Source organism: Talpa occidentalis, unplaced genomic scaffold (assembly GCF_014898055.3).
Source record: "Talpa occidentalis isolate TD23 unplaced genomic scaffold, MPIMG_talOcc4v2.1 talOcc4.4, whole genome shotgun sequence".
Classification (NCBI taxonomy): domain Eukaryota; kingdom Metazoa; phylum Chordata; class Mammalia; order Eulipotyphla; family Talpidae; genus Talpa; species Talpa occidentalis.
Genome location: NW_023604295.1, coordinates 29,018,231 through 29,045,974, shown reverse-complemented (window position 1 = coordinate 29,045,974; position 27,744 = coordinate 29,018,231). Strand labels below are relative to the sequence as shown.

Sequence of the window (27,744 nt, the reverse complement as noted above, 5' to 3'; positions counted from 1 at the left end):
AATGACTTACACATTTTTTCTATCCTCTGTAGCTTTCCTAATAAGAACAATCTTGACACCAGTAGCTTATTTCAAGCCTTTCTCTTGAAGTCAGCCCACCTGTAGAGACAGTATATGATCTCAATTGTTTTTTTTAGATTTATCTATTTGTGCATACAAGAGCCAGGGTGTAGGCCAGAGGTGAGGGGTGGGTGAGAGGATGCACCAGAGAGAGAGTGGGGAGCAGAACAAGCGGATCTACTGAAATACACTACTGAGGGGAGCAGTGGGCAAGACAGGAGAGGTCTGCTGCACCATGAGGGTAGCTCCCTGGTCAAGGATCGAACTTGTGCTACAGTGGCTGCTAAAGCAAATGAATGGATAAAACAGAATCAAAGTAATGCAGTGGAATTTGGTAACAGAGCTGAGGTTACCAGAGGGACAGAGGGTAGGGGTGGGAGCAAGGATAAAGTGAGGTCCAATGGATGGTGAAGATTTCTTTTTCTTTTAAAAAAGGAAATAAATAAGGTATCAAACAAAATAATGTTAGGTTTTCTAAAAAGAAAAAGAAAGCAAGGGCAGTGGCACTGTGTACAATACCATCTCCATACTAGAGCAGCATTGCCGTTGTAGCTCCTCTTCCCCCATTGGTATCCATGTGGCAATTTTAGGCTCCAGACACAGGGGCAACATACTTGTGTCCATATGTCCTCCCTCCTCTGCCTGAACCGCCTTCCCTCTTTCCCTCTTTGAGAACTACTCGTCTTTCAAGATAAGGATCAAACATTTCTCTATGAAGCATCTACTGGTCTTATTCTCTCCACATAGACTTCATGGCTTCTGTCTTCACAATACTGAAGCACTGTGAGCACATACACTTACTCAGGGCTTTATTTGTATACATTTTTGCTGTCACAATGCTGAGCAGCCCTCAAAGAAAAAAATGATGACGACCTCATTATTACTAATAATAACCACAATTATCATTTTCTGAGAACCTGCAAAATGCCAGACCCAGGCCCTTTAACTCATTTTCTCAATTCATTCTTTTGTCTCTGAAATAGCACTTTGGTTTTTATCCAATGGACGGATGTAGAAATTGATTTGCAGAGATCGGTTGACTTACACCATGTCACTCAGCTTGTCAGCAGTGGAACAGCGGTTTCTTAAACTAGTAAACTGGAATTCAAACCCACATCCCTCTAACTCCCAACCTGAAAGCTGAACCTGAAGGTAATTGCAGGGAACAGTGTCTCCAGCTTTGCTGCCTCTGAGCTTGCCCAATTCTGGATAATGTCCAAGCCATACTTTCAAATAAACTACCAGAAGCACAATATGCTGACAAAAATCTTTTGGCTGTGTGTGTATTTCCTGGTATGGATTGGCTTGTGGCTTTTTAGTCCTATGTCTGGGCTGATAGCTTATAGCAAAGTCCCACTCTGCTTGGTCTTCACTGTACATAAGTGCCCTTTCAGAGTAGAATCATCAGCAAACAGAATCTCTTAGAAAACTAAGGTATTGAACTTGCTACTCAAGTAATCAGAAAACTTTGCCAGATACTGGAAAGACACTATACCAAGAGCACCTAAGCGAAATATTCTCAGATTTTTATATGTGAACTATGGGAACGGGGAGCTGAGGGAGAATATTTCAAAAACTGACCCAGTTATTGCAACAACATAGATTTGGCACTTGCTGTGTGACCAACTTCATGTGTGGTGCTTTACGTATTTTACTGATTATTTTAGCAGCCCTGCAAGATAAGCCTTTCTTCTGAACAGGAAACTGAGGTTCAATGAGCCAAAGTCAATTGTTCAAGGCTTCCCAAATACACATAATGTCGGACTCCAAAAATATATATCTAAATTCCCATGGTCCACCCTGACTCCCTAAAAGGAGGATATTAAATTCCATCAATTTAATGGAACCAATATGACCATGAGGGAAATCTCCTAGAAACTTTGGACATTCTATGGCTAATAAAAATAATTATAATTGTCGGGCCTCCCCCGTGGCACAAAGGGTTAAGCACCGCACTGTGAAGCAATCCACAGCCTCTGCAGCAGAGTTCAGTCCCCGGCCGGCCAGGGAGCAACCCACATGGCACAGACCTCTCCTGTCTCGCCCGCTGCTCCCCTCAGCAGTGTATTTCAGTCAGTCTGCCTGTTTTGTCCCCCACTCTGTCTCTGGTGAATCCTCTTACCCCCCAACCCCCGCATCTCTGGCCTGTACCCCAGCTCTTGTATGCAAAAATAAATAAATCTTTAAAAACAAAAAAAGTAATTATAATTGTCAAACAACATCTTTCTCTGCATAATTGCCTCATTCCAACTTTCTTTTACATCTTTTGTAAAATAAATTAGGTAAGAGCAGTGCTGTCATACCATTTATGAGTGAGGAGGTTGGAGCTCAGAAAAAATGAACAGCTGCTAACAGTGGGACTAGAACCCAGGTCTTTTACTTTTGAATCCAGTAAACATAAATGCAAAAGTATTTTTATTGTGTTTTGAACCTAGAAAATCATATGAAAACTGCTTGTTTCTAGAATTGGCTCACCCCTGCTTCCCCTTCCGCATCTGCCCCCTCTCCACTCTCAACATTTATTTCCATACTAGTTTCTTTGTGGCACAAATATTTTAACAAAAATAAGGGAAATATTTAGAAAAACATCCATTCACAATTCCAGTACCCCAACCATACCAATTTTTAGATTTCTATTATTGGTATCTAGCCTTATCCAAATAATACAAAATACATGAACTCTTGTGATCACAAACACACACATGCAATGGAAACTTGATGGTGATCAAGAGTTGGTGGCCACGGCACACGATTAAGAGAAGAGCTTTGTGTATGGTTTCTTCTATGACGGCATAAATCTTGGTATCACCAATCAGGCAACTAGAAAGAAGAGAGAGGAACAGAGCCAAAGTTAGTTTAAAAAACTTTAAAGAGCCTCCACTGTCACATCCAAATTCTAAATGTAATCATTATTCAATAGGAAGAAGTACCTGGTAAAACCTTCTTGTCCTTTGAATATTTTCTTAATGAAAGTGTGACTGACCGATGCGAACAGTGATTATCTCTGGATGGTGAGACTGCAAGTGACATTTATTTTCTTCTTGATTCTCTCTTGCATTGTCTCAGTGTCCGACTATGTACATGTAATATGTTTGTAATAAGTTTAAGGTTAACGAGGATGATGATGTCAAATATGATGTAAAATTGATCTGAAAAAAAAGGAGCATATATAAATTAGAGTCACAGGAATAAATCATGTAATCTCTGTCCCTGAAGGGACAACCAGACCCTCCCTCAGGTCAAAGAACCTAGAACCCCGGGAGTACAATTTCTTCCCAGTCCTTTTTCTAATATAACATCTGCTAACAAGCTTCTGTTTTCCTTTATTTTTTTATTTTTTAACTTAGAAAGATTGCTCCCAAACCATTTGTCCACAGGGCAGATTTGACTCTGAAAACACATTATGGATTTTCTGTATCAATGGTCCAATATAATTTAGTACACAATACCACCCATAGAAATGTGTGGGAGCTTTGCTGTCAAGTCCTATAGCGCTTTAATAAAGGAACATGTCATTTTCTTCAGCTAAATTTCAGCTAGAAATGTAATATTAGATGAGTTTTCATTGCCATTCACTCCGTAGCCTTTCTGCAATTTGGGAACCTTAATGATTTCATGCAAAATTCACTGTCTAAAGCGTCTTGGTAGCTTCTCTCTGATCCCGGTTTTTCCTTTTGATGCAGATTACTTATGTGCATCCATCATGGTAAAAACAGCAGAGTTTGGGCAAACACTGCTCTCTCAGACCCCCGCTCCCTTTCAGGCTGGAGATCCTTCATCTAACCCAGTTCCATTCTTGTGCCTCTTCCCGCTGGCTTCCCCAGTGCCATTTTTATTAAAGCCCCAGCTCATCCCACATTCAGCCGCATGACTTCTTACAGGCTTCAGAATAAATCACCACATTGCTCCGATCTTGGCTTCTCTGCCCTCGGCTTTCAATTAAATTTAGAATTGACTTTAAAGGTACAACCTCAATGTACATGGTTGAAAATGACCTTATTTCCCCTCTCCCACCACCTGCGACTTCCTGCGCGAGGCTCTTATACTCCAGCTCCTGGTTCAAAAAGTAGAAACAGGAATTTGCTACATGCTCCTGTGGCAAACTATAAGTCTCAAGCTGTTTAAAGTCTTTAAAGTCCCATCCAAAAGGTAAAGTACACTCTGCAGAGAGAAATCTGGGGGCCTGAATCTCTGGCTGCCTGTATTCAGGAAGAGACACAGAAGGAGAAGAGGAAGAAGGAGAAGGAAAAAAAATCCTTTAAGTTAAACACTTAATTTGCTTAATTTTGGCAGATTGCACTCAGTGCGATTATTCTAGCTATAATACACACCACTATTAATTCTAGTAAATTAATATCAGCAATCTGTAAGACTTTAAGGACACCAAAGCAGACTTTCACATCAAAACTGACTTTCATCTTTTGTCTCGTCATTTGGTTTCCCATTCTTAGGAAGGCAGAGCGCATAGTAAGCAGCAGGTTTGGGCTATTTAGAATTGGACCTGTTCCTGTCAATTTCTCCCTCCTCCCTTTGCAAGCTTTTACCAATCAGAAGGACTGAGCTGGAAAACACATGTTCTTCTGTGAAAAAACCACTAATATTTCAAGGCACAAAGAGCAATCTAAAAGCAATAAAGTCTCTTTCTATTCAGAAGAGAAGGAAAGAATGATTTGATTGCCTAAAAAAAGATAAAACAATGTCCAGTTTTTGGAAAAGATGTGTAAACTGATAGTGCCCTACAAGTGCAACAGGCCCTTTCACTCAGTTATTGAATACTAAGTATTAGATTCTAAGGAGGTTGTAGAGTGTTTGCCAGCTTGAGTCTTAGTTTTCTTGTCTTTAAAATGGGAATGAAAGTTGTGTGAGAATTAAGTGAATGAATAAATATAAACACTAAAGCCAATTTTTGTTGCATCATAAATACTGAATATATAACTTTACATAGAAATATTCTAAAATGCTAAGGGACCAACAGCCTAATGAATTATTCTAAAACTTTTACCTTTGTTTTATTTAGAATGAAAGTTTTATTCTAAGATTTTCTTTTACCCTAAAATGTAAGTAGCTTCAAAGATTTAGCTAAATAACTCTCAAATCAAAATGCTTTTCTAGAGATTATGTTTTAAAAAGATAATGCTAAGAATTGGGGCCTCCCAGGCGGCACAAGGGGTTAAGAAACAACCTATGAAGCTGTCCTGTAGCACGAGTTCGATCCCCCAGCTGGCCAGGGAGCAACCCACCTGGCACAGCAGACCTCTCCTGACTCACCCGCTGTTCCCCTCAGCAGTGTACTTGGGTCAATCTGCCTGTTCTGTTCCCCACTCTGTCTCTGGATAATCCTCTCACCCTCCCACACCTCTGGCCTATACCCCAGCTCTTGTATGCATAAATAAATAAATCTTTAAAAAAAGAAGATATTGCTAAGAATGGGTGGATGCTTTACCAAATAAGCAAGAAGGTACAAAGGAATGAACTCACTAAGTGTGAGATCTCAATGATTTTGCATCTTCTTTCCCACTGAAATCTCATTAAATTCTAACAAATAGGCATGCACTCATAGTCTCATGATTATGAATATTGAGGCTGAGGGAGCATCAGTAACTTCCAAAGCTAGGAAGCGGGGAGGATGGGATTTCAACTAATAAATGTGACTTCAGAGTCCACACTCTTGTCCAGGTTGACCAGCTGTCCTCTCCTTGTACTCAGCTCCTCTAAGAAGAGATCTTGGGTCCTTATTTGAAAACACAAGGGATTTAGGGAATATTCTTTAAGTGGAAGAAGACATATTTAAGAAAAAATATGTGCAATAATTACATTTTTGCTCAAACCTCTGAACTAGTAGCATAGTGACATTCCTTCCTTTCCATTTAAACTTTTCTAGGCAGAACCTTCCTGTTTCAGTTCTAAAAGATGACTATTGACAGGGACTTTTTGATGACTTTGATTCTTCTTTCCTTTCTTTCAGTAGCCCATGTGCTTTTCTTGGGAAGGAAATCATTCAAAAGCTTTAAGCTGTAAATCGAAAAGTTAAGGAAGGAGGTGACACCATATTGACCCTGTTTTGAAAGGCTACAGCCACCTACTAAGTTAACTGATCCTTCCACACCATTTCTACACTTTACAGCCTTCCCCAAACGTTACTCTTCCTTGTGAGCTTTTCCTGCTTTCTCTTCAGCCTTCCTCCCTGCGCTGCTGGAACAATGGCAACAACAATTGAAAGTTCAACCCCACAGTCCAGTGACTGAGAGCCTAAAATATCTTTGCTGGGCAGGCCCTTTGGATTTTTTTTAAGATTTATTTATTTATGCATACAAAAGCTGGGGTGCAGGCCAGAGGTGAAGGGATTCACCAGAGACAGAGTGGGGAGCAGAGCAGGCAGATGTACAGAAATGCACTGCTGAGGGGAACAGTGGGCAAGGCAGGAGAGGTCTGCTGCACCATGTGAGTCACCTCCCTGGCCGGGGATCGAACTTGTGCTGCAATGGCTGCAGATAGCTTCTTAGTGTTGAGACTTAACCCCTTGCCCCACGAGGGAGACCCCAGTTCCTTTGGATTTTAAGGGTGTTAAAAGTTAGGTTCTTGGGCCTCCCTGGTGGCGCAAGGGGTTAAGGTGCAACCTATGAAGCTATCTACAGCCACTACAGTACGAGTTCGATTCCTGGCCATGGAGCTACCCACATGGCACAGCAGACCTCTCCTGACTCGCCTGCTACTCCCTTCAGCAGTGTATTTCATTCAATCCTCCTGTTCTTTTGCCCACTCTGTCTCTGGTGAATCATCTCACCCCACACCTCCACTTCTGGCCTACACCCCAGTTCTTGTATGTATAAATAAAGAAAATTTAAAAAAAAAGTTAGGTTCTTCAATCTGGTTACCTACCCTCTTACTATAGCATAAATAAGACCACAAATGGTCAAAACCAGCTGATTAAAAAGAAATCATCCTACAGAAGTTCAACTGGCCAGGAAACTTAAGACTGAGAAAGTTAACATCCTGGGCTCACAAAGGTCATTAGTTGCACAATTAGAATCTTGGCTTGCTTATTTATTGTGGGTTTTTTTTTCTTGGTGCTGTGCTATACACAAGGTTTAATCCTGTTCTTTGAGCTTTCCCCATGGCGGGGGGGGGGGGGGGCGGGGGGAGAAAGTGCTATTCTATAAACTATCTTGGAGCTGCTATCAGGAATTGACTTTTAGGTACAATATACAATTGGCACACCCTATTTAATATGACTCACAGCCCTGAAGCATTGAGAAGACCTGAAATCATTTTTGAAAAGAATTTAACCATGGAAAAGTTAATCAATATCTTTGAATCTGTTTCCTCACCTGCAAAATGGTGGTGCAATCGCCAAGCTTATAAGACTGATATAAAACTTAAATAACTTAAATAAATGGCATTTATAAAGCACGCTGCCAGCTGATTGCAAATGTTTAATACATACATTGTTGATGCCTGATAAGGTTAGTATTCCTTCTTTATACTCTTGAAAAAATGCTATTGAAGTAACAGGGTTAAGAGAATAAGCTCAAGGAAAGCTAAGATACTGGGATTCCTTCACCCTCCTCCAAGATACCCCACTTCCACGCAATAGTTCTTTTCCAAACTATAGGACTCAGATAGGACATAGGATAGATGGGTAAAGATCAGATCATGAGAAGCCTTATAGGCCATGGTATGGAGAGTGGCCTTTTGAGAAAGCAATTTGAGTTTTTCTTTCTATATCTTCAACTCACTGAGCTTGTTCTTACCACGGGACTTTTGGCGCATCCCATTTCTCCTGCCTGAAATGTTTGAACCTCAGATGGTCACTTGACTCCTCGTTGCATTCAATGCCACTCCTTCAGAAAGGCTACCTCTAATACAACTAATTAAAACATACCCCCCCACTACTAATCACACTCCCTAACTCCTTACATTGATGGATTTTTGCCTCAGCACCAATACCTTAAATTACATTGCATATTTATTTATTTATTTATTTATAAAGATTTATTCATTTATTTATACAAGCACTGGGTACAGTCAGAAGTGTGGGAGAGTGAGAGAATTCGCCAGAGCCAGAGCAGGGAGCAGAGCAGGCAGAAGGACCGAAGTATACTGCTGAGGGGAGCAGCGGGCGGCAGGAGAGGTCTGCTGCGCCATGTGGGACCCTCGCCTGGTGGCCGGGGATCGAACTGGCGCTGCAGAGGCTGTGGGCAGCTTCGCAACCCAGCGCTCAACCTCTGCACCACCAGGGAGGCCCTACATTGCATATATATTTAATTATTGTCTTCCTCTTTTGCTAGAATATAAGTCCCATAAAGACAGGGAACTCTTCTACTTCGTTTATTGACTGTCTCCTAGTGAATGGCAAATATTAGGTGTTAGGTAAAAAATAAGTGAATGAATGTGGATATTGTTATATAAATGAAATGATGTTTTTCTAGGATCAGTTATGAGCACTTTGGAGAGTCCCCAGACTGCCACTCTTATATCTGATTGTATAGACTGGGTGCATTTCCAGGATCCTTTTAAAGATTAAAATGAAATGACATATTCAAAGCAAATGCAGAAACGAGAACTATCCTCTAAAATTGGCACATTTGGGGCCTCCCTGGTGGCACAAAGGGTTAAGACACAGCACTATGAAGCTATCTGTGGCCACTGCAGCACAAGTTCAATCCCCGGCCAGGGAGATGACCCACATGGCGCAACAGACCTCTCCTGACCTGGCCACTGCTCTCCTCAGCAGTGTATTTTAGTGCATCTGCCTATTCTGCTCCCCACTCTGTCTTTGGTCAATCGTCTCACCCACTGCATCTCTGGCCTGCATCTTTAGCTCTTGCATGCATGCATAAATAAATCTTTTAAAATAAATAAATAAATAAATAAAATTGGCACATTTAAAATAATATTCCAAAGTCAAGATAGCAGAGAAAACTTTAAAATGCAGATCTGACCTTGTCACCAGTCTGCCCCATTCTTCAGCTCAAACAGCACCACTCTGTGTGACTCTTCTCAGAATCTCTCCAGAACTTTTGCATACCTATTCACATCCTAAGAGAATACACAGCCCTCTCCCCTTCCCAGAATTATTAATAGATCCTCCTTCACTCTCAACAGAGTCCTGCTCTGAGTAATGCTAAATGTGGCCACCCTACCGATCAATCCTTTTCAGGATAACCTCTATTCCAACTAGACCATCTATTGGCAGCTCTCCAAACAGGACTCTTTCATATTTTCCTTTGAGCAATTTTCCTGAGGCTAGAATACTCCTCATTCTTCCAGATTTTAATTCTAATTAGATTCTAATGCATCACATTGCACCTTCCAATGTTTTATTTTCTGTCTTGTACTTCTTTAACAAACAGGTCCTGTAATGCCTGGGAAGGAGAACAAGAATGGGACTGCTTCATCTTTTCACCTTTACTCTTCTACTGTAAAATTTAGCATTCTCTGTGGACAGCCAATAAAATTAAGGAGAGCTTATGAGGGCTTGTGACCCGCAAAGTGCTTAATGCATTTTAAATGTACAGTTCTGGTAACAGTGTCAGATTATGGATTTCCAAATGGCAGCCACAATCATGATTTAGAACAGATGGTCAAACCACAGGCAACAGAATCAACAGAATTTTCTGCCATCCCAAGAGGCTAACAGAATCCAAGAGAAGTATCTGACATCACCTAAATTGGTAAACAGCTCAAAACAATCTTAATTAACAGTTTGCTGGAGCACTTAATGACAGAGAGCATGCCTCAGTAGAAATTGTTTTTCTTAGGCAGCTCTTATATGTTATTAACCGCATAGGAAGATGGTCTAATGCCCTGGTGGAAAAAAACAGGCAAAATTAGGAAATCTTGGTTATGGTCCAAGCTTTGACACTGGATGGTCTTGGGCAGTAATTTGAACTCTCTGAACCTATTTCCTGTAGTCTGTAAAATGATGATCAAGTTACCTTACTACAACGTCAAATGTGTACCCATCAAATGGGGGAGGGGAGCTGTACCTTAACACTAGTGAGCAAAATAAGAATCTTGCAAACATTTTGCATTATGATAAAGTAAATTTCTCTTTCAATATATAACAAGAGGTTTAGTGCATGAAAGTTGACTACTATTATTCATTTTGTTGCCAGAATTATTACTGTGGCAGAGGATATTATTTTACTAGAAATGTTAATGCTTGCAGCATAACATAACAGTGCCTATGGGTAAGAAGCCTTTCTTAAATCAACAAAATCATATAACACTGTCAGTTTTAAAATGTTGAACTATTTTTTATGTGGTCATCTTTGGTTCCCAGTATTGTCAGTCTTCTAGAGCAGTCTTTGAAAATAATGGGTCATCTTTTCAAAATTGCTTATTATCCAGTGCAAGAAACTCCACTGAGGAAAGACTCCACACTGAGCCTCTCCTAGTAAGCAAAAACGCAGTCACAAAAGTTTCAGCCTGAAATAACCCAGAACTACTTAGGTCTAGATGCCAACAGACAGATTTACCCTGTATTATTTTTGCACCCTCTGTATGTTTAACAATTTTTTTTTTAATTTTAAGGAAAACTTTTTTGTTCAATTTCAAGCAAAGTTGTATGTATTAGTCGAGGTGATGGAAGAAGACAGGAGAGAGAGGCTGAAGCGAAGGGCCAGGGTCTTGGGAGGGGCCAGAATTAAGCTCTCGGGAAAGAAGCCCACTGCTTCTCAAGTTACCATTTGTAAACCCTTTACCCGGTTCTGTTTGGGCTATTGTCCTGGGTAAATCATCCATTGAAAATCAAGCTCTTCAGCTCATTATATATTCTTCATTTGAGGTGACCAGAACTATTTCCTGAAACCTGGTTTGGGTGCTAATTACCTGCTCAAACACCTTGCAAATACCTCCATAGATTTGTCATAGGAAAATTTCACTTTTTTATTTTTCTTAAATTGAGCACACTTATTGCCAGTTCCCCTTTCAACTTCCTAGTGGAGACAATAAAAGCTCTCTAAGTGGAAGAACCTTCTGCTGCTCTGGTTACAATGAAGTGACACTCTTCCTCAGCTACCCCAAGGCATAGATAGCTTGCAGTTCAGCTCAATTGTAGAGAAATGTTTACAAAGTCAGTCACATATTTCTACACAGAGAAGTTGCCTTTACTTCCCCAGTCTTCTCTCTCTCCCTCCCTCTGCAGTGAAGCAAGAGCCGCTTGCTATACATATGTGAAGAGACATGTACAGAAGAGACTTGTACTTGAAGCTTTTCCCTTTAGATTTTAAAATTACTGTTTCTGTGAGTCTTTTTCCTAGCCCTCCAACAAAAAAAACTCAAACTCATAACATATGTCGTGCTTCAGTGGTAGGGCATTTCTGTCAATTTTGAAAATGAAAAAATATCTATATATTGAGGGAAAAAAGCCTTATTAATATATCTCAAATTGATCCAATATAAAATTGTGTTGCCTTTTCTTTCCTTTCCACATCCAAATAAATTTAAGACCAGAGGAATGAATGTAGGTATCATCTTTATGAGGAAATAATCAAAGCCAGAAAAATGTGGACCAAACCCACACCAAATAGAACCAATAGACATCAATATTTTAAATGCACAGTCCCGTCTTTTATTCCTAGAAAATAACTGGAAGACCGAAAATTCATTGATTTCATTCTAGACTATTGCATCCTGACTAAGCAAGACTTTCCCCCTCTCCTTAAGAAAGCTGAAGGTGAAGACTGTCTCTATGTGGCACTGTGGTATAAGTGACCACTGTTGTGGAGGAGAAAAGCCCATGAAGCTTAAAAATTTTGCAAAGAGAAAACAATCCTCCTGCAGACCACAGTAAATAAAATAACAGCAGTGGGGTGATTTGCAACCATGTAACGGGGCTTTTGTCTGGGTCTATTTCTCTGTGCCTTGAGGGTTTCTGTGTTCCTTCTCTGCAGGATCTCAGTGTTTCGCCCCTCCATTACAAAGGCTCAGGGCTTGAGCCCCTCCTCCAGCTGTTCACCCCCAATCTTGCCCATGCTGAGGCTTACTTACAGCAGACTGAAGAGTTTCAGTGGGGTGCAGGGCACTGCAATTTAGGATTTCTGCAGTACAGGGTGAATTTTCAAGAGTGCATCAGAGAGGGGAGCCAGACTTAAAAATAGCCTTTACTCATCCTATTAACCATTTCATTGCTGAGCTGGTTTTAAAAGCAGGGCCTGCCAGCCAGCTTTTTTTCTCTAGCAAAAACCAAAGTTGCTACAGCTACCTTTGACAGTGTGTATAAGGCAACACTACCCAGAGTCTGGCATAACAGCTGAATAAATGTTACAGTAATTCATTACAGAAAGAATGAATTTTAAAATTACTGTTTCTTCTATACATTGGGTTTGAGGGTGGGAAAGAAGGGAAGGGATTAGAAACTAGAGGGAGAGGGGAAGGAAAAAGAAATCCGAATGAATAGAGGAGTGAAGAAGCCTCTTGTTCTGGTTTGTATTGATCTTATTTAAGCATGGGGAGAACTGATGAGTCTGTGATTATTTTAATGACCATGAAACCTATGCATTGAAAGAAATAAATGAAGCTATGTAATCACCTTCTAAGTAATATCAAAGAACTATAAAAGGACCTAGGGGAGGGACATCCTTGTATAATAGTATTTACATCACACAGGGCGCCACAGGCAAAGGTAAACCAAGGACAGAAGTTTTTCCAGGGGGTGAAGAGACTAAAATTCAATACTTTATGGCCGTGGCCTGTCTAAGGCTCTGAAGGTTAAGACATGGATGCAGTAATTGTTTTGATTTTGGTATTCTAGCAAGGGAGATGCTGAGATTTCTGAGTAGTTCACATAAAGCAAGTAAAACTCTGGAAGTACAACACCACAGAATGGACAGACAATGGACAGAAACAGAAGCTATATACCAAGTGAAGGTATTTACTTGATATAATCAAAAGGCAAATTTCTGTTTATCTTCAATAATGTGACATTATAAAATAACATGATTACTTGTCTAGGGGAAGATAGAACGATGAGACACTTACACCACGCTTGAGACCAGCAAGAGAGGACACATACACGTAATAAGATGACTGGCAATCTGATATTGTTTAATATGAGTTGCAATTAGCAGATTACATCATGTGTGACTTTCAAGAAGGTAGTGCAGCTAAAAGAAGAGCCCTATCACTGAAATCTGACAGAACTGATTTCCAATCTTAGTTCTTCCATTTGTTGTCTAACCCAAGAAAAATTGTTCTGTGTCTCTGGTGTCAGTTTTCCCCTCTATAAAATGGGGACATTGTCATCTCCTCAGATGGCTGTGAGGATTGAATAAGATCATAACTGGAAAGGACTTCATTGTTTCTGAAGAGGTACGCAATCAAAATAACTATTATCATAAACTCATTACTCTAAATAGATAACAGAAATTCTTAAGGAAATTGTTCATGAACCTGAGAGAAATAAAATCTAATTTACAAAAAACCCAAGCTTTGGGCCTCCCTGGTGGCGCAAGGAGTCAAGCACCGGTCGATGAAGCTATCCGCAGCCCCTGCAGCACCAGTTCAATCCCCGGCCAGCCAGGGAGCAATCCACATGGCGCAGCAGACCTCTCCTGACTCGCCCGCTGCTCCCCTCAGCAGTGTACTTTACAGTTAATCTGCCTGTTCTGTTCCCCACTCTGTCTCTGGTGAATCCTCTCACCCCCCCCCACCCCGCATCTCTGGCCTGTACCCCTGTATGCATAAATAAATAAATCTTTAAAAACAAAAAAAAGACCAAGCTTTGCAAACTATGAGACTTTTGACCATGAATTTGTCAAAAAATGATGCTCTGCAACAAATCATATTACCAGAGGGGGAAAAAAATACCAGGATGCCCAGTTTAATTCAAATAGCAGATGAACAACAAATATTTTTTAGTGTATGTTCCATACAACATTATATTAAAAAATTGTTCATCTGAAATTCAAATTTAACTGGTTGTCATGTACTTTGTTAAATCTAGAAATGTAACTACAAACAGTAAAAGATCTAAGTATATTTAATTTGTGTTGCCTTCTGCCCAAATCCCTACTGAGGTAATAGGAAAGGAATCCTTATTTTAGAAAGTTTTAAAAATTAATGAATAAAATTAACATTATTAAAAAATTTCAAATACCTAGAAAAAGAACATAACTTGTCAATATAAGAGGGAAAATCAATTGTTGTTTTTCCATTTTAGCAAGTGGTTTTTGGTTTTTAATAAACTCTCTCCCAAACCATGGCATTGCACTGTTTCTAGGCTTTCCTGGCTAGTTCTGAGCTGACTACTATCAGATCTGAAATGAGTTTTGTTTTGTTTTGCCTTTCTTTTTTTCTTCAGGGCAGGGTTGCATGGAAACTGGATTATGCAGAAAGACTTGTGGAGCTGATAGTACATGGACAAAGTAGAGGCCTAAATCAGAACAGTTTGTCAAAAAGAATGGCCCTTTCCAGTAAAGGGATATTTACTAGGCAAGCAGAGATATATATCCAGGAAATGTTTAGGTCAACGGGGTAAAGTGGTATTATGAACATGTCCAAGCTATTTCCATTTTTGCTTAATGAACACTTGTCATTCCTTTGTTATTTTGTGTCTTCTAAACAGGGTGACAGGGTAATGGTCTATCACCACATAATAAAATTTGGAAACTTATATCAACAATAAAATCAATACTTACAGCATGAGTTCAGAACTCTTAATTCTATGAGACACTACCTTTGTAAAAAGAATGTTTAAAAGTTTCTGATTTAACTTTCTACACAAAATACACATGCTAAAGTTTGCTTTCACTTACCTACTATTTAGTTTTGTGGTAATACAGTTGGAAAGACACATTCAAATTAAGGTATATTATTCACAGATATAAAAAAAAGAAAAAGGACTTAAAAAATAACTTCAAATGGGAATTTTTAGTTTTTCAAAATGCTCAAAAATTGTACTTTTTGTCACTCCCTAAATTGCCTTATTCATCACTGGTACAGATGTGTTTTCTTAATTTTTAAAAATTTCCCAATATTTACTGAAGTATCACACATCTCTAAGTGTTTCTAGCAAATTTTGAAAATTGTATATATTATTTCCTATCAAAGTCCCTATTTCACATTAACTTCAAGCTTAAAACAGTGAAACCCCCCCAAAAAATCATGAAAGCAAACAAAAAGCCAAAAGAACATTAGAACAATGCACTTTCCTTTGAAGGGCAGAGAAAAATCATGGGTAATTCAGGCCAGTTGATTTCTAGAGAACTCCAGCTATCAGACCGACTTTGTTGGGAGCTGCGCCCAACAGTCCGGGCCATTACATGTCAATCTGTCAAACCAACAAACAAAAACACCACAGGCTTTAGCACAAATGGCATATGACAAATGCAGATGTGCCTCTCAAAAGAATTCTTTGCTTTTTAAACACCTGCAAGAATTCCAAAACAACTGGCGTGCCTTCCACTCTGCCATAGCCACTCTTCTGACCCTGGGTTCGGAGTGGTAGAGAAAAAAATGCCTAGAATGTACAGTATTCTATCCCATTTGGAAGAACAGTAGGGGGCTGATGAGGAGCTAGTACAGTGTTGATATCACAATGTCATGCACCTGCTTTGGATGTAAAAGCAAAGAGTTTATTACAGAAACTGCAGCATTTTTTCATCTTTTCATTAAGTAGTCATGAGCAAATTGAAGTGTGTTTCTATTTTATTAGGTTAACCCATCCTGAATTAAAAAGGCCTAATAGAGTTCTTTCCTTATTTTTTGTCAACAGGTATATTGTCCTCCTTTCACAATTAAATTACTTCCCACATATTAGTTTAAGCAGATGAGTAGTTGGCATTACTATTGCAAAGTAGGTTCTTAGATACTTACTAGCCAAAAATAAAATTGAGTTTACACTTTATAGATATTTTTCATTTAAAAAGACCAGCATTCTCAAAAATAAATTTCCATTTGATTAACATTTTTTATATCCAAAAATATATTACCAATTCATTTCTGGAGAATATTACTGCTGTAGCTGGTATCTTATGTAGTGTCAGTCTTATCAAACCTATGAAACAATGGTTGACATCAATTTTTTTACAGATCATCAGTGTAGAGGAAAATGTCCCTTTAACCAGCCATTCTGTTTGCTAGAGTCAGTTGTCTGATAATATTTTTCATGTCTCCCCTAATACAATCTGCTATAATATGCATAGTTACAAAATAGAATCTCTTGGGTGACTAGTCAAACTATAAATATAGATAGGGCACCACTCTGTTATCAGAAAGAATGTCAGCAAGAGCAGGCTGCCCAGTAGCAAATTACTAAGTTTTGGCTCCCAAGAATGAGATGCGTTGTTTGCTCTTGCACACTGCAGCTGCCTCTCCACCCCACCCCCCTTTTTGGTGGTTTATTACACACAAGCTACTAATGAATGGGAGCCGCTGTTTTACAGTACACCACACTTACAGGACTTATCTCTAGGCCTACCACAGATTTGACTGATCAACAGCAGGGCACCGCCATCATAATTCTTCCTAGAAACAGGAGCATAAAAAGGGGTTTGTTGGAGGTTGGCTGGGTCTGTAGAGAATCCTGCCCGCAGGGCTTGCCGATGCCATCACTAGCTGTTATGGTCTTTGGCCTAATAAGGTACAGAAACAAAGATTGTTCACTTATTCAAGAACACTAAAGCACCATAATGATGGAAAGTAGAGGCAGTAGGGCACACATCCAAGTGGGATTAAGGCCACAAGTGCAACTTTATAGGGCTGTCTGGGTGGCAGAATAAGGATCTGCAGCTGAAAATCCAGTTCAAACATAATTTATTATATGTCATTCATAGTTAGAGGTGGCTGTCATTATGAGCTAAATTGTTGCATTGTGTCCAACTGATTTGATAAGTATTTTGGTAAGCTTCTTATATGTTATCATAACTCCAAAACAGAGGCCAAAGGTAAACAACAGACTGATAAAGACTCAGTGCTCTCTAAGAAATAGATCCATCCTCTGCTTTACTTTAAAGTGACTATGTTCTTCACATTTCTAAATTTTAGCATTTCTCTCATTGTGCTGAAATAATTACAGTTGACATTTTCTAGGCTTTTTCAAACTTTCAGATGAACATCAAGAGGATTCACTTTTTTCCAACAAAATAAACAGTTTAACTCTATTTTATATCTATGAGGAAATTTAAACTTGGAGAAGCCCAAGTCCTAAAATTATTAAATGAAAATAAAATTTTGAAATTAAAACTTCTAGACTTTCATTATACTTTCCAATGTTGAGAGTATAGCAAGACTAACAACTATATATAAATACATATAGGTACTTGCATGCATACACACAAAATATATTTTAAAATTTTCCTCTCTTCTTGGATCCAAAATGGAATTAGAAACATGGTTTATTAAAAGGATATTTCCACACCCAGCCCTGCATTTGAAATCATTTTACTGTAGTTTCTTGACTGAGTGAAGACTGTACTTGACTGAGGGGTTCTTGCATTATAAATGGACTATATAGCCTAAGACCACAATAACATGAGGTCAATTTAATTGGGTTTTACATGTATTTGTAACTAATGAAGTTCTGATTATCTTAATATTATTTAATAGAGTGTGACAGTGTTATAGGAGCTATATGAGGGCATAGGCATCAGTAGCATTAGAGCCAGATTAGAGTTAATCAAAGATATACCATCTGGGAGCGTAAGATGGCAAAACTGGCAATTTTTCAAATAACATTCTCTCAGATGGCCAAGAAGCAAGTCATCCTCTATACTACTCCTCCCACCACCACGCTTTATGTGTCCTTCTTTCTCTCTCTCTCTCTCTCTTTCTTAGATTTATTTATTTATTTGCTTATACAAGAACTGGGGCACAGGCCAGAGTTGTGGGGAGTGAAAGGATTCACCAGAGACAGAGTGGGGAACAGAACAGGCAGGTTAACTAAAATACACTGCTGAGGTGAGCAGCGGGCAAGTCAGGAGAGGTCTGTTGTTCCATGTGAGTCACCTCCCTGGCTGGGGATCAAACTCATGCTGCAGTTTTTGCAGATTGCTTCATAAGGCTGAGACTTAACCCTTTGCACCATCAGGGAGACCCCTGTATCCCTTGTCTTATATGCAAGGAGGAGATATTAGCAGTTGCTTTGAAGCAGAAACACTTGAAAACAACAGAAAAATTGTTAAAGAAATTCTTATGCCACCCTACAGTAGGATACTATGCAGCAGTAACAAAGAGTGAAGTAAATCTAAGCTATAAGTGTTCTTCCTGACATATTATGAAGTGGGAAAATACAAATAGTAAAAGTCTCATATTTAAAAGAAAATTAGGGGCCTCCCTGGTGGCACAAGGGGTTATTACACAACCTATGAAGCTGTCCACAGCCTCTGCAGCACAAGTTCAGTTCCCGGTCAGCCAGGGAGCTACCCACATAGCGCAGCAGACCTCTCCTGACTCGCCCGCTGCTCCCCTCAGCAGTGTACTTTAGTCAATCTGCCTGTTCTGTTCCCCACTCTGTCTCTGGTGAGTCCTCTCACTCCCCACCCTCCCACCCCACACACCTCTGACCCACACGCAGCTATAAATAAATAAATAAATAAATAAATAAATAAATAAATAAATAAATAAATAAATCTTAAAAAAAAATAGCTGATCCTTACATGTTTACTGTGTGCCAAGTTCTGCTCCAAGCAGTTGATATATAAATATAAATTCACTCCTCACAATACTGTTGTCATTCTCACATCTACAGATGGGAAGCTTGAGATCATGCATGTAGTAAGTAGTAGAACTGAGATTCAAATCCTTAAGTCTAGACGCAGAATCTATACTTTTAATTATTATTCATGTGTGTATATATGTATTATATTTCTATCTATAATTTGTCCACCTGTCTTTTGATCCCTATGTTTAACTTCCTATCTGAAATCTGGAAGGACACACACTCTAGAGATGTGATAAAGGGCACTTTCACTTATTCTACACAGCACTTTCATTTCTGCTGCTATCAACTTTTGTATTGTTTGCAGTATCATAGTCAGGTTTAGAATTGTAGTGATGGGGGCTCTCTATTACATAACTGCAGTAAAGGAAAAGCTTCACAAGCAAGTGGTCCTTCACTGGGTACTGAAAGCAATGTCAATAATTTACTTTGGGTGGACTCAAATATGAATATTGTTCATATCTTTGAGGGCAGAAGGTATGACACCTTTTCCTTTCAATTGTAACACCTTTTTCTTTCAATAGCACCTATGTAGTGCCCTGTCCCCTATGAACATGCAAAACTTTTATTTACTGACTGAAAGGCGCCTAGAAGCAAAAGACTTCTGCTAGGGCAGGGTTAGTTTGAGGCTATGTAGTGGAACAAATTAAATGCATGGTTCTAGACAATTAAACAGTGCTTTATCAATTTGATTAATCAGGTACAGATAAGAATGAATGTTTCTTTTACCCTTGAATCCATCTACATTATTTGCTCCATATTTCATTTTAATTTGGTGTTCAATAAATTTCTACCCATTGCTCTGTAAAATATTACTTGGGTCTATATTTCAAAGCTTGAGATTTGGATTTAGTGTCTATTTGACTTCATGTTTCCTGCTAGGAAGACTGACAATTTTTTTTTTTTATTCTTGAACCATAATTATGCTTTACTTCACCAAAAACATTTGCATTCATTTATTACAGGATGATGCTGATGCTACTAGAATGTGTTTAGTGAGCTTTTATTATCCCACTTCTTTGTCTTTTTATATCTTTTGATTAAAGATTCAAAGGTTGTGCATAGAATTGACTGGTATTTCATGGTTGTAAGATACTCTATGGGCTTTTTAAAAAAAAATAATTAATATACAAAAATCCATTTTATTTCTACATATTTCTAAACTTTCATTATTTTGCAAAAGTATTCTGAATGGCAGAATTGTAAAAAAAATGGTTTATTCTTCTCTTAGGCTAAAAGATTCATTTTGAAGGCAAGGGGCTTATCTATTTCCATGTCTTCCCTCTCCACCACCACCACTTCCTCCTTTTCCTCCTTTTTGTTGCAACCTGAAATGTTTACATAAAAGTGAAGCAATAGGGGCCTCCCTGGTGGCTCAAGGGGTTAAGCACCACACTGTGAAGCAGTCCACAACCTCTGCAGCAAGAGTTTGATCCCCGGCCAGGGAGAAACCCACGTGGCACAGCAGACCTCTCCTGTCTCACCTGCTGCTCCCCTCAGCAGTATATTTCAGCACATCTGCCTATTCTGTTGCCCACTATCTGTTCCCAACTATCTCTGTTGAATCTTCTCATCCCCCATATCTCCCCACCTCTAGCCTAGACCCCAGTTCTTGTATGCATAAATAAATAAAATAAATCTTAAAAAAAATACACATGAACAAAGTGGAAAAGGTTAGTAATATAATAAAAATTTCAAAGTCTTCTAAGCAAATGTATGAGTCCTTATTTTTGATAAATTATAAAAGGTTAGTAATATAATAAAAATTTCAAAGTCTTCTAAGCAAATGTATGAGTCCTTATTTTTGATAAATTATGAATAACATTCAAATTAACAGAGAAGATAGTAGAACTTTGAATTTGGTGATTTGTGCTCTTAACATCAAGTCAAAATGAACAATATTCAGTATAATAATTAATTTAATTTAAAAATTAATTTAAAAACACCCTTAGCACAAGAAGGACTATATGTCATTATTGATACTACCACACAAATATAACATCCAATCAGAATAGCTGCTTTTCTTTTTGGACATTTCTTCATTTTTTAAAAAATATTTATTTATTTATGCATACAAGAACTGGGGTACAGGCCAGAGATGCAGGGGGTGAGAGGATTCACCAGAGACAGAGTAGGGAACAGAACAGGCAGATTGACTGAAATACACTGGTGAGGGGAGCAGTGGGCCATGGGGGTAGCTCCCTGGCTAGGGATTGAACTTGTGCAGCAGTGGCTGTGGATAGCTTCATAGTGTTAATCCCTTGCACCACTTAGGGAGGCCCCTTTTTCATCTTTTTCTAATCCTAAAAGTCTTGAATGAGTTTGTCTGGCTGCTAGGACAGCTCAAGGGCAAAAGCCTTAATTTGAGCATACATAAAATGATTAATTTAATTATATACAATTTAAGGAAGAAATATTAGAATATCCACATTAACATCTACATTGTCTACATTAAATAATTAAAATACTATAACTAAAAACCTAAGAAGAATCACATAGTGTTACCATTTTGTATTTGATAAAGGATTGCAATATTTCATCTGTAAGTTGAATAAGGTCAAGGAGCTAATGAATAACATTTTGACTACAAAGGATAATATTGTATTGAATAATTGAAATTTGTAAAGACAGTAGAACTTAAAGTTCTCAGGCAAAAAAAAAAGCTATGTGAGGTGATAGATGTGTTCATTAACTAGATAGGAGGAGTACTTTCACAAAGTGTGTGTGTATCAAATCATCAAGATGTATACTTGAAGCATCTTACAATTTTGTCAATAAATTACCTCAATAAAGCGAAAAAACCCACAAGTAATGATGTAGCACTCTAGAACTGAATCTATGGCCTTCTCACAAATAATAAATGAATAATAAATGTACACTTGTTATTGTGAAGTTATATTTTATTTTGAAATATATAATCTATCATTTTCATGTACATCTTAAAAATTCAGATAGTTTCGCCTCCCTGATAGTGCAGGGGTTAAAGACTCTGGGCTATCAAGCTATCACCAGCCACTATGGCATAAGTTAGATCTCCGACCGGGGAGCTAACTCACATGGTGCAGGAGACCTGCCCTGTCTCAGCCACTGCTCCCCTTAGCAGTGTATTTCAGTAGATGCTCCCCATTCTGTCTCTGGTGAATAATTGAAATTATTGAATAATTGAAATTGAATATTTGAATAATTGAATATTCAATTATCCTCCTCTCACACCACCTCCCCACCTCTGGCCTACACCCCACTTCTTCTATGCATAAATAAATAAAAATCAATTTTATTTATTTATTCTTTTTTTGGTGGGATCCTCGCTGGCAGCCGGAGAACGAACCAGCGCTGCAGAGGCTGTGGGCAGCCTCACAGCCAGCGCTCAACTGCTGCACCACTAGGGGAGGCCCAATAAAAATCAATCTTTAAAAAAAATTCAGGTAGTTATTTAGTTTATTTTTTTTTAATAGAGGCATGTTTTATTTATTTGTTTGTTTTGTTTATACATGCACTGGGTACAGTGAGAAGCGCGGGTGGGTGAGAGAATTCACCAGAGCCAGAGCGGGGAGCAGAGCAGGCAGAAGGACCGAAGTACACTGCTGAGGGGAGCAGCGGGCGGCAGTAGAGGTCTGCGCGCCATGTGGGACCCTCCTCCGGTGGTCGGGAAGCAGCCGGGAATCGAACTGGTGCCACAGAGGCCTCGGGCAGCTTCGCAACCCAGAGCTCAACCGCTGAGCCACCGGGGAGGCCCTAGTTATTTAGTTTATAGTGAGATGCCCATGTTTGACTTTTAGAAATTCAGACCTCCATCTTTAAAAGACCATGGGAATATATACACAAAGAAAAACAACAATTTGTAAAATTCATTTTTAAGTGAAAGATTTTTTAATCATCTTTTAACTTTTAAAAAAGTTTTACTTAATCTATTTTATTATGTTTATTGAAGTAACATTGGTTCGCAACAGTGTATATGTTTTAGGGGTGTAGTTTCACACCTCTACAGATATATGTTACCACTGAAAGCCCAATAATCCTCCACCAAAGTCCACTGCACCTCCACCTCCCACCCCCTATGCTCCCCACCTCCATCCTCCCCTTCTGGTAACATCTGTCAATCATTTCTTTCAACTTTTTTATCTATGAAATATAAACACTTGTTTCTTTAACAAAAATCTTAATTGTTGGGGATATAGAACACACACAAAAAAATCAAAAAGCCTATCGCTGTAGGCTAATCACTTGAAATAGAAGCTATAAAATCTCAGTTAATATCCTAGGTCTCCCATTTATCAGCTGGATCACAGTGTACCAATGATTCGGTTTCCTTCTTGGTAAAATAGGATTATTGATAGTTGCTTATTTCATAACATTATTCTAAAGATCAAACAAGATTATAAACTAAGAAGTTCTTTGTAAGCTATAGTTCATTAAACAAATTTAAGATGTTTTTCAATGAGAATGTTGCATAATTGAGTAATTATCATTTATGCAAAATATCATTCCTGACAGTGAGTTTGATGTCCATGCACAGATACCACTTTGGAAAAATGTATTTAACCAATAGGAAGTAGAGTGTCTCTCTGGTCACCTTTCAGACACATTAACAACTTGCATGAAAATGGCCTACAGTTAGAGCCATGCTGCATTAGGTGGACAGAGCAATCACTAGAACAATTTCTTAATACAAAGAAAGTGGAAACTTGAGTCTGAAGAGAGGAAATATCAAAGGCACTCTTTATCAAAAGTGAAACGTTGAAATCCATCTATTTAAGATTAATCACTATTCTTTAGTTAAGCTGTTGTCATCTCTAACTTTGCCTGAGTAGAAAATAATCTACACTTCCAACTAAGTTATTCATGGTCCAATTTGTTCTCAGAATACCATAATAGGCTTTGTGAAGATAAGTTTTATAATAGGGATTTAACATAGTGAGAAGGCAAGACTGAGAGGCCTTCAAACACAAAGAGTATAGATGTATATAAACTGCTTGGTTCCCTCCTGCTTCTTCCCTTCTTCCACCTCTCCCGCACCCCTCTTCCAAAATGACACTCACCCCTACTCAAAATCTACTTTTTACAAATGAGTCAGATGAAACACCATCTAGCCAACTACAAAGGACAATTTGGCTGGACTCCCACAATGTTGCTTTGCAGTCATTTTCAACAGTGCTGGAAAAAAGGGAAAGAGTAAAGTACCACAGAAAGAAGGAATGTTGCAAAGGGTTTTTTAAGAGAAACATTCATAATCTTCCCTTCAGGCAGTTCCGTCTTGCTTGATGACCACATTTACATACTGAGTCCACGGGCCAGAACTCTCAGAGAGAACTCTGCTTTGCCAGAGAAAATAAAAATTTCATGGTGGCATCCTGAAAAAAAAGAAGGAAAAAGAATCACTGATGATTTGTATGTGTTATTTTCTAATTTCCCAAGCTTTTGCTATATTGAACTGGTGAAAATACATCAAATTATTCAAAAACACAATTTGTTTTTTTCTCTTTAGTTCTATAAGATCTTTTCATATTTATCATTTTTATCTTATTTGTATCCAAATGACTCTATTGGCTATTTGTTTTACAAAGTAGCAAGATACTTGTACTCTAGTGCCAGTTAATCTTCATTCCAAATGGTTGGGTTGTATTCTTTTTTTTAGTTTCCTTATTTTCCCATTTTAGACATTTTATGACCCAAAATTTAGTATTTAAAATAACAGAAACTCTTTCTCTACTGTTGTATTTTAATAACTAGCCTCTTTTTCTATACATGTTACATCCCTGCTATACCTATTCTGTCTCAAGTTACACTCTCTTATTGGCATATTTGGAACACAGTGTATGAAAGAATACAAGCATATATTAAAGGGTGTGTGGTTTATTGAGTATTTAAGTCAAACCTGTCTTTGATTATAAAAATCCTACAAAATTACATAAGACTTCTATAGCAAATATACATTTCTAATTTTTTTTCATAAACTGTTTTTAATGTGCTTTTAATGGCTACCAGCACTCACACCTTACTTGCTTTCCAAACTGTTTATACTGTCCCCAATAACACTCAGGGGAAAGCTGTCATTCCTGGCTAAACCCTTACTTAGGGTGGATGCTATGCCTCTGTGAGACAGGGTCAGGGGGTCAAAATCGATTTTGGAGGCCACCTGGAGAGTCCAGGCCATGAACTGACTCAAAAAATTTATATCAGAGCTGGAATAGTCCACCTCCCAGGGTTAGATCTAGCCTGACACTCCAACCGCAGGCTGGGGCATGCTAGACCGAGCTCAGAAAGAGGACAGAGTTGTTGACCCTGCTAGCTGACCTCTTCAAACTTCAGGAGAATTTTTTTGGCAGTTACCACGGTGACTGGGTACTCTAAAAGCTTATCCTTCTTACTGAAAGAAGAAAAAAAAATTAGGAAAAAATATGTTAAGACCTACCTTGCAGAGATACCCATCAGGGTTAAAGTAAAAAAAAATTTTTTTTTTGAGGGAAACTTTAACTTTTCTATACTTCTGATATTATTCTTCACCACTCTCCTAAAGAAATTAGAATTTGTAAGATTTTTCAAACAGCAAAATTGCACATTGGAACAGATAATGTTGGGGATTCCTTTACCAATAGGTGATAAGAATTTGAATTATGTGTTAAAAACTTCTAAAACAACATATCTTACTTGTAAATTCTAACATCCCTGCTTTTCTTTGAGAATAATAAGCTTTGAGAGAAGATCCATAATAAATGCTAAATTGTTAGGTTAAAAATATGACTAAATAATCACTTATGCATCAAAAAACACTCAAATTTTCCTGAGACAAAGTATCCATTTTTGCATGACTTGAAATAATAAATTTAGGAAAAAAGCTATATTTGTCATTATTATATATTTTCTTTTACCAAATGACTTAATAAAAGCAATGCATACATTACAAACAACATTGTGAAATATTCTATGTATAGCAAAAGTACACTGAGAGGAAAAATTACAATGTGCCCTTCATTTTAGAGAAATTCGTATTAAAGCTAAAAAGGACATGGAATATTCTTCCATATTAATATCAAATGCTATCTTGTTCTAATGCCCCACAAAAGCAAGGCTTATGAATTAAAATTTAATTTTGCATAGTGTAAACCTTTGCATATAATAAAAAAAACTCCACTAGTTGATTTTTGGTGACTTTGTATTACAAAATAAAATGGCTCTTATATGTGACTTGAAATTAGATGAGATAATTTAGAAGTATAATATTCTTTAATTATCATAATACTCTATTTTAAAAAATACCTGTATACTATATTTAATTACTTTCCATAAGGTGAAATTATTGACTATCATTTTGCTATTCCTTTGATCTTCCATTAATTTTTGCATCTACTTATTAAAATGACCTAGGCCTAGAAGTCTTGAAAGGACTTTCTCTGGCATTTGGGTTGTGTGTGCGTGTGTGTGTGTGTGTGTGTGTGTACATGTGCACGTGCACGCATTACATTCATGCATGAAAATGCACAAACAATCAAGCATTGGTGAGTGGAGAGTTGGTTTGCATTTTAAAATGCAGTGACTCTCCAACAAAACAATGTCTTTGGTCTAAATATCATTTCTCATCTTGACTCCAAGCCAAGGAAAAAATGATGAATTACATAAATGTAGTAACTGACACAATAAAAATGAACACCGAAACTTCAGGGAATGTTTTACCCCAATCTTGAATGTTCATTTTGCTGTGACCTATTTTCACTGTTTTGTGATCACCATTAAATTCTTAGAACAGAATGAGCACAAAACCAAGTATCTGCTAATTAATCTTAATTTTTAAAGAACAAAATATAATCTAGGATATAATTTTCTCTCTTGTCTTAGTTCAAAACAGCCAGTAAAAGGGAAGATCAGAGCTACAGTTGGGGCTGATTTTGTCATGTGATTCAAATGCACTTTGCTAGAACACAGGTCTTTCTTTTAGACAGTGTGGTGCCTGCCATTACAAAGTGCAACCAGGTTGGTGAGTCACTACAACTATGGTGCCAGATCATTCTGTATGATGAACTCAGACTGACTATCTTTCCCAGCCCAGAACTCTTGGCAAGCTTCCTCAAAGACCGGGTGACTGGCAAAGCATGAGGAACTATCAAACAGGAAATGAGATCCCCCTCAGTTTTTGAGAAGAGCTGACAGAAGTCTTAAAATGAGACAAACCAGGCCCAGAATCTCCTAAACCACAAGCCTCCTTACCTTGAGTGAAACATTGTTTCTAAGTTGGATCTCAAAAGGAAAAGATAAAATATAAGACAGTGGCTCATTTATACATATGAAAACAATACCAAATTTCTTACTTGGTTTTCTCGAATCACATTTAGGGTCTCTCCCAGGTAAAGACCAAAAATTTGTCAGTTGTAAACTTCTACCAAAAGGAGTCTGAGATCAATAGTTGTTTTATTCAATAGTTATTTTTATTTTCTTCAAAGGCCTGGGTCTTCTCTTATATTGAAAATTCACAAGTATGTTATAGAACTATAGAATTTGAGGACTGAAGGGCCTCCCTGGTGGCGCAAGGGGTTAAGCACCACACTATGAAGCAATCGACAGCCTCTGCAGCACGAGTTCAATCCCCAGCCAGGCAGGGAGCAACCCACATGGCGCAGCAGACTTCTCCTGACTGGCCCGCTGCTCCCCTCAGCAGTGCATTTCAGTCTGTCTGCCTGTTCTGTTCCCCACTCTGTCTCTGGTGAATCCTCTCTCTCTCACACACACACACACACACACACGCACACACACACGCGCGCACACAAGAACACACCCGACCGACCCCGCATCTCTGGCCTGTAACCCAGCTCTTGTATGCATAAATAAATAAATCTTTAAAAAGAAAAGAATTTGGGGACAGAGAGGGACCTGACAAGTGATCTAGTTCTATCTCTTTCCATATTTGAAATCTGAAGACAAGAAACATGCACTGTTCACATACACACCAGTAGCAACGTGCCTAATGGGAACTTACAACCTGCTGGACATTTCTACCTAGTATGTTTTCCAGACTGATTCATAGACCCTCC

At 38.4% G+C, this 27,744-nt stretch overlaps 1 long non-coding RNA gene across 1 annotated transcript in view; it reads right to left on the bottom strand.

Moving 5' to 3' along the window:
• Nucleotides 1-2,715: 2,715 nt before the first annotated feature.
• The window catches only part of LOC119257321 (uncharacterized), a 64,406-nt gene continuing 39,377 nt past the window's right edge, over nt 2,716-27,744 (bottom strand). Inside the window, exons 2-4 of the long non-coding RNA XR_008553817.1 lie at nt 23,903-24,072; nt 2,991-3,209; nt 2,716-2,880 (exon numbers count right to left, since the gene is read on the bottom strand). This is a non-coding gene — a long non-coding RNA (uncharacterized LOC119257321). The remainder of the gene's footprint in view (nt 2,881-2,990; nt 3,210-23,902; nt 24,073-27,744) is intronic.